We start from the raw sequence: 8625 nt of genomic DNA on the forward strand, positions 1-8625 counted from the left end.
CTTTATGTGAAAATACAACCTTATATGATAATTTATATATGATTGATTTGTTTTCTGTTGTTGCTCAATCGTCTTCTAATGCTTATGCTATGAATGTTGTTGGCTCTCAACATGGAAGAATTGATGAAAATTTCTCTACATTGTGGCATGACTGTTTCGTAGTGTTTGGTTCGGGAAATTTTTTATTATTAAAAAGATAGAATTATCACTAAGATAAATTACTTTGAAGATTAATGGGAGAATGTTATATCAATATGTTTGATTAGATTGGTGAGTATAAATATTCAATATGTTTGATTGAGAAGAATAAAATATTATTAATGGGGTTTTTATTGAATTACCCTTTCTTTTTAATATTATTATTATTATTTAGAGCATTATTTTAACGCAAAATTTAGTTAAAACATCCCAATAACAAAAGTTTAAAATTTAACAAAATACACCTAGTCACCCAAGATGACTGTCGATCAGTAGTCGTATTGGGTGACTGGGGATATTTTGAGTATTATTCATGTAAATAATGAGGGTATTTCTATCCAAAAAATTAATCAATGAGGTTACAAAAGTCATTTCGTACATTTGGACTAATTATTATTTAGTAGACATATGAGGGCATTTGTGTTCAAAATGTTTAGTAATTAAGGGTAAAATTAATATAAACAGTAGATCACCCTAGTAATAAAAAAATAAAACTCTTTTAGACAATAATCAAATTATCCCCTATATCATATACAATAGTCACTATTGATATTGGTCGATTACCGAAATCTTTTATTACTTAACACTTAAACTTGATAATTGTCAAAGTAAAATATAGATAACTGATGTTATCTTTTATGAATTCGAATTATACGCTCACTTTGAGTCAAATTTTTAAATAGAGGATGACAAGACTCGTTAAAGATTGTATCCTCTAGACCTCAACTAGTTTAATTATGACACTTGTGTTGATTGTGTCAAAGGAAAACCAACAGAGAAATTTGGATTTAATACACACTAGTATTTGTTGGCCATTTACACCTATTGCAATTAGGGGTTACAAATACTTTACCATCTTTATTCATTGTCCAAAAGTCTGATTCCTTGCATGCTTTTAAAGCTTTTAAAACTATAGTTGCGTTGTAGAAGGGCACGAAAGTCAAAAGCATTGAGGTGGTCAGCACCATGGGCGATATAATGAAATTGGGCGTAATCTTGGACCTTTTCAAAGTTTTCTCCAAGAATGTGGTGTTGAAGCTCAAAATTTAATCCTAGGTACACCGGAACAAAATAGAGTTGCAAAAAGGAGAAATAGAACCTTTCTTGATATGGTGTGATTTATCAGATTTTCTGTAAGGTAAAGCCTCAAGAATTGCAGCTTACATGCATTTTGAACCAAGCACCCTATAAATTAGTTCCCTAAACTTTTCACGAATTATGGTCAAGCAAGAAATCCAGTTTGCGCTATTTTCACGTCTAGGGTTGTAGAGAAGAAATGAGACCTTGTAATCCTTAATCCAGAAAGCTCAATGCTAAAACTGGTAGTGATTATTTAATTGGCTATTGTATTGGTTCAAAGGGTTATGTCCTTCCGATTGTGCCGTTTATTTTTAAGATGATCAAAACAGTTGGAATTCTAACCTAACAATGTTGTTTTTTGAGAAGAACCTGAACTTTTGATTATCCTAATCTCATTACTGCCTATTCCTACGATGGGTTTGCCATAAGTTGAAAAATCCTCTTTTTGAACTAGATGAAAATCCAAAACCCTTAGACTTGTTTTGGGTGGTATTTTTGGAAATTACAACTATATTTCAAATTCAATTGAAATTACGAAAACAGAAAATCTACTTGACAATAAACCCACAAAAAACTTACCGACCCATTATATAATATGTTTGAAAACGAATTGGATCAAGGTGGGTTTGGATTACCTATTAACGCAAACTCTTTTTAAATATAAATTTATTATATAATTTATTTCATAGATACATCATAATCGCATTTTCTGATAGAACTATTTTATAAATATATTTAGATTTATTTGAATTTATGATTTAATGAAGAAATAAAAGTTTGCAACAACCACTACAACAAAAATTACATGCAAAAAATGTTATCAAAGATAAATGATAGCATTAATAGATATGCTATTACAGCCTATGTTACTAAAAAATGAGGTTTTGGTAACACTTTTTGCGTGTTATTACTAATTATTTTGTTCAACTTGTTGAAAGTTATAAATGAACTTTCAATAACTGTAATAAAGTGTTATTGTTAAGTATATTATAGTATTTATTCGTAATTATGAATGATTTTATGTTACACTACATAAATGCTATAAATAAGTTTTTTAAAACATTCTTAATATGTTATAATTTAGTTTTTTGTAATATTGTTAAAATGTTATAAATAACAAATCTATGACATTTTTACAATGTTATAGATTGGTTTTTCTTAATATTATTAAAATGCTATAAAAAAGTTCTTAATAACATGTTAAAAATGCTACCAAAGTTTTAAAAGTGTTGTAGATAGGTATCTATTACATTTTGTAAATGTTACAAAATTATTTTCCATAACATTTTGAAAGTGTTATCAATGTATCTGTTATAACATATATAAAAACGGTTATAATTATTACTTTAATAATACAAATTATAAACAATGATACATTAATTTTTCAAAGAACATTTCATTAATGGTGAACCTTCTTATACAAAAGTTTGCATATATGCCTAATAAATAAACACCCAACATCATTTACATCCATAAATTCTAATGCCTAAATGACTGGAAAATTAACTATGAACAATAGTTAATACTTTCCAATCATTCAAAAAATTCTAACAACAAAAACCACCATGCATGCCATCTTTCATTCCCAATTGTGCTTTACCGAAAAAAAAATTTTGCATTTTCAGAGCCTACAAAACCATTAATACAAAAGACATTTTCAATTCCCATGTATATTCTCAAAGATGACAACACATATATTGTAAATTTAAGAAAAGATGAAGACAAAAACAACCCATATATTTAATGCAAAACAAAGAGGAAAAGAACATGTTTAAATCTCCAACTTCGCAATCACTAGTTCTAAAAAAATGACACCATGCAAGTTTAAAAGATTTATCAATATTACATATTTCCAAATCTTATCTCCAAATTATATCATTATAATATATGTTACAATAAATGAAACCTAAAAGAGATGATATAATGGAAAAAGAAGTTACCTAAAATTGTTCTGGAAAAGATAGGACAACTTTGTCAGCGGGCCAAGCAATTGTTCTACCCACAACATCTTCAACATAAACCATTTAAGATGTAGGCCTCCACAAAAACGCATTAGGTACCTTGGCTATATCAATCCAAACTCTCATAGCATTAGGTCCAACAGGAACATGATGAACAAGTGTTTCTGGATCATTTGATGAAAAACGTCATTCAGCTACTACTTCATTAGACCCTATCCAATCAAGCCAACTTGGAACAAGTGCTTCTCTTGATAGCCTGTATTCTTTTTAGCCAACTTAACAAAGTTCCATCCTTTTTGCATCTATGCATCTGTAGCTATATATATATGCTTGTTAAGGATAATCATTATTACTTCTAGAGGTGGAAAAGCAGCCCGTCTGGCCCGACCCACTGTGGGTTGCACAAAGTGGCGGGTCGGTCCTGACTCGCCCGCCAACATTGGCAGGTCGGGTTAGGCCCGCCAATGTTGGGGAATTGGCTGGCCCAACCCGGACCGCCAACCCTAACCTGCCAGGTTAGGTCGCGGGTTGGGCCGGGTTAACCCTCTTTTTTATTTTGTTTTGTTTTATTTTGTTTAAGTTTAAATGTTTAATTAATTTTTCAAATGAATAATTAACAATTTATAAATGAATAAATGTAATTGTTTTTAGTTAAGTGTTAACTTCTTTTCAAATATCAATAATTAAATTAAATTAAATTTTTTTTTTGTTAACATTCCAAATATTAATTCAATTTTAATACATTAAAATTGTAATATAAAAAAAATTAAATTTATTCATTTATTAAAAAATAAAATAAGAAATTACAATAATTATTGCCTCGTTAAAAACCTCACCAAGAAAAACCCAATAGGATAAAAACTTGGTAAAGAAAAAAGAGTGCAATAATTGACAATTAATTTACAAGTTACAATTTATAAAACAACTAATTTTGGGGTTCACTAGGACCTCCCTCATCCGTATCATCTATATTACAAAATTGAAATGATTCTATTAAAGTATTGTCGATAACCTCGTATTGATCTTGATGGCGCGATCGTTCCCAATCTCGAAGACATGTGAGGACTTCAATCATTTTTGGAGCAAGTTTAGTCCTCCTTTCATTTAAAATCCTTCCACTTGCACTAAATGTTTGTTCGGATGAGACGGTTGAGACAGGAACAGCGAAAACATCCAAGGCAAGTCTTGATAATACCGGAAAAATACATTTTCTGGCTCTCCAATACTCTAAGAGATCAAAGTGACCTGTTGAAAACATTTCGGGGGTTGCCAAATATTGTTGAAGTTCATTACTCTGCGACTCCATGGAGGACAGCATATTAGTTGTTGTTGTTGTTGGTGGTGGTGCGTCTGAAGAGGAGGCTGTGCTTCGGACTCGGGTCCTCTTCGGCCTATTCAGTGCATTCCAAGAGAATAAGTCTTCATTTGTTTCTTCTGCTACAGCTTCTCTGGATATTTCGCCTCTTTGCGACTGCGGGTTCCCATACCTGTTTTCATATTGGAAATATACTTCGAAAAGACTATTTTTTACCTCTCCTATTTGATTGATATATGATTCGTTTTGTAAATTTTCACTTAAATTGTCAAGACCATTTTCTAAACGTGCTAATTTAATTCTAGGATCAAATATAGCACCTAAACAATAAAGAAAAGGAACGGGTTTCCAATATTTCAAAAAAAAATTTTCCATTGCCTTTATTGGTGCATGTAAAATTTCATTGTCTTTGTTTTTTGTAAATAACTCGGAAATTTTTATAATTGCATGTATTACCAATGGACTAGTAGGGTAATACACACCAGAAAGTTGTAAAGTGGCTTGGTAAAAACATTTGAGAAAAGAATGAAATACTTTAGCTATCTTCCAATCATTTTCTACCAAATGATGAGGACCTCTATTATTTGCTACAAAATAACTAATTATATTAGCATAAGGTAAACATGAATCAAGCATTAAATAAGTACTATTCCATCTAACAGGCATATCTAATGCAAAAGTTCTAGGAGACATATTTGATTTTATACAAGCTTCTTGAAATTCAGCATTTCTTTTATTACTACTAGTAATCCAAGCTAAAGATTCCCTAATTCTATCAATATTTTGTTTAATTGTTTTCATACCACTTTTCACAATTAAATTAATAACATGACATGCACAACGTTGGTGAAAAAACTTCAAATTATTATATAAAAGATAATTATTTTGAAAAAATTCTATAGCTTTACTATTAGAACTTGCATTATCTAAAGTTAAACTTATCACTTTATCAATAATATCATAATCTTCTAAAACTTCAATAATTTTATTATAGATTTCTAAACCACTATGATCCACATCCATTAATCTAAATCCTAATAAAGATTTATTTAATTTAAATTCATTATCAAAATAATGACTAGTCACACAAATATAATCTTGTTTAGCTCTACCACTCCAAATATCAGCAGTTAAAGCCACACTAATATGACAAGTATGAAATTTATTTTTTAATTCTAATTTCATTTTTTTAAACAATTTTATTAAATCATTTCTAGTTGCAGTTTTAGAATAACTTTTAAATCCTGGAAAAAATGAATTTTGAACAAATCTTTCAAAATATTTATCTTCTGCCATATTAATAGGTTGATCAGATGCAGCAATATATAAAGCTAACTGTTCCCTATATACATCAGAATTATAACGCCAAGTAGTACCCATATTAGTTATTTGAGTTTGATTGCTTTCTCTATTTCCATGTTGATTAATATGTTTATTAACATGCCTTTTTAAAGTACTAGTACCATTACCTGAATCAGCTTTATAAATATTTCCACAGTATTTGCATCTCGTTTTCTTGACTTGAACGCCATTTTCTGTCTCGTAAAACTTGCGAAATGTGTCCAAACGTCTGATGTGTGTCTGTCTTCAGTTTTGACGGCAGTTGATGATCCCGCCTCAGCTTGAGATGAAGTTAGACGAGCATGACGATTACGAGGACGACTTCTAGAACCACCGGGAGTTGTTGGAATCGGGGGCGTATTTTGAGATGTATCGGATTCTGAGAATGAGAAAGCGGGACTATTTGAATCTCCTCCTGCATTTATGTTAGTAAAATCAGTGGGACTAGGACTAGGATAGTAGTTTCCTTCATCATTGTAATTGATGGGAGAGAAATATATATCCATTGTAGTTAAAAAAAAAAAAATTGATGTAGAAGAAATAAAAATTAAAGAAAGAGAATTGGAATATGGAAATTGGAATTTGGAATTTGGAAAATTGGAAATATGAATTAAAAATTGCAAAAACTAATAAAAATTAAAATACGAGCAAATTGATAACAAAGAGAATAAGAGATTAAGAGAATAAATGAATAATTGAGAGATTAGATATTAGAGAATATGAGAGAATGAGAGAATTTGAGTTGTGAGAAAAATGTGAGAGTTTAGGGCCAATTTATAGAAAAAAATGGGATAGGAAAATGACGAAAAAGACCCCTCCAACGGTTATAAAACAGCTATATTTCAAGGGTAAAGAGATAATTTGAAAAAACAAATTAGATTTTATATTTTTTAATTTCTTTTTGGGCCAACACCCGACGGGTTGACCGTTATTATATAACAGTCAACCCGCCGGGTTGACAACAACCAACCTGGCGGGTTGGCGGTCTCTCTTAGAAGAGACAAAATAGCAACCCGCCGAGTCGATGGGTTGCCATTTTGTAACCCGGCCCGCCCGGGGGTTGCTGTCGGGTTGGGTTCAACCCGGACCACCAATATCATTGCGGGCCGGGTTAGGGTTGACTCACCTAACCCGGCCCATTTGTTCCACCTCTAATTACTTCATATAGTTAAAGTGTGTCTTTTAATATTTATGTACCCAATTCTTATTCATCATCACTATAGCACTGGTGAAAATGCCCCAAAACTTCGTGAATTAGAACAAAATTTCCTATCTATGCATGAACCTGTCATTAGCAAATGACTTCTGTATTTGCCATAGGAAGCGCTCAAAGTTTCACATTCAAACATTTGACTGCCATTTGCAGCCACAAATCATATTTTTGGTTGAGATGAGCATGTGATTGTGTAGATCGGAATTTAAGGACTTTTTTTTTTTTTTTTTTTTGAAAGACGAGTGGATGACTTACTTCTGTACTTCAAGTATTACTCGTTGGATTGCAAAACTCGAGGGCAAGTTTTTTTTTTTTTAAGAGGGAGATTCCGATGTAGGACATATTTTCTTGATTTAAGATTTAAGATTAATTTTGTTTTTTGGAGTTGATTTTCTAATTTTAATTAGTATTTTAGTTGGTTTTCTAAGTTTAATTAGGATTTTATATTTGGAAGTTTAATTATTTTAGGATTTTAGTTAAATTAGGAAGATTTGTTTTAGTTAGTTTTTGCTTTCTTATGGTAAGACTGCTAGTACTAGTAGAATTAAGGTTTTTATATTCTGATTATAGTAGTATTAATGATTACTTTAGTATAAATATGGTTGTTATCCTACAAACAATTATCAATGGATTATTAATAAAATTTCTCAATGAGTTATTTCATCAGGAGTTATTGTTTGTGAATTCGAGCCACTATGTTAGAGCATATCTAATGTTTGTTATTATTGAAGAAAGAAAGGAACATAACCACTAAAATACTGGAGTGGTCAAAGTTTTGACATCTGAACATTTGACTGCCATTTTGTGACCAAAAATCATAGGGTGCGTTTAGTTTAATATTTCTACCCATATTCTAAATCCTATTCTCCAAATATTGTTTGGCATATTATTTCAGAAATATTACTATATTTTTTTAATTGCTTTTAGACCCCTTAAATTGATTAATACCCCCCCAAAGTTTAAAAATTAACAAAAATACCCCTATTAACCCATACTTGCCAGATTCTGGCAACCACCGTCAGTGGTAGCCGGAATCTATACAATGGCCAACACCACGACAGACACTGGCCGGTAGTTCATCGATCTGGCCGAAAAAGGCCAAATCTAGCCGTCAGCGCCGGCCAAATCTTGGCCATCGTTGACGGAAAACAATGGTCATGTCTTTGGCCTTTTTCGGCCGTCGACCGCCACATTTGGCCATAGATCTGGCCTTTTCCGGCCAGATCCGTGGTGGATCTGGCCGGAAAAGGCCACAGCGACGCGTTACGACACAGATCTGAGCAGTTTGTGTCGTAACGTAATTTTTCGGTCAGATTCTGGTGGTGGTGGCCGGAATCTAGCACTGCGGGTAGTGGGGGTGTTTTTGTCATTTTATATGTTGGGGTGTTTAATTAAATTAGTAAACCTAGGGGTTTTTTTTATAAATTTTTAAATTTTATCTCGTAATATTCCTCTATTCAACTACCCAATATTATTTCTAAAATCCTATCCAAAATAATAAACCAAACGTACCCATA

Source organism: Pistacia vera, unplaced genomic scaffold (assembly GCF_008641045.1).
Source record: "Pistacia vera cultivar Batoury unplaced genomic scaffold, PisVer_v2 Contig570, whole genome shotgun sequence".
In the NCBI taxonomy this organism is placed as follows: domain Eukaryota; kingdom Viridiplantae; phylum Streptophyta; class Magnoliopsida; order Sapindales; family Anacardiaceae; genus Pistacia; species Pistacia vera.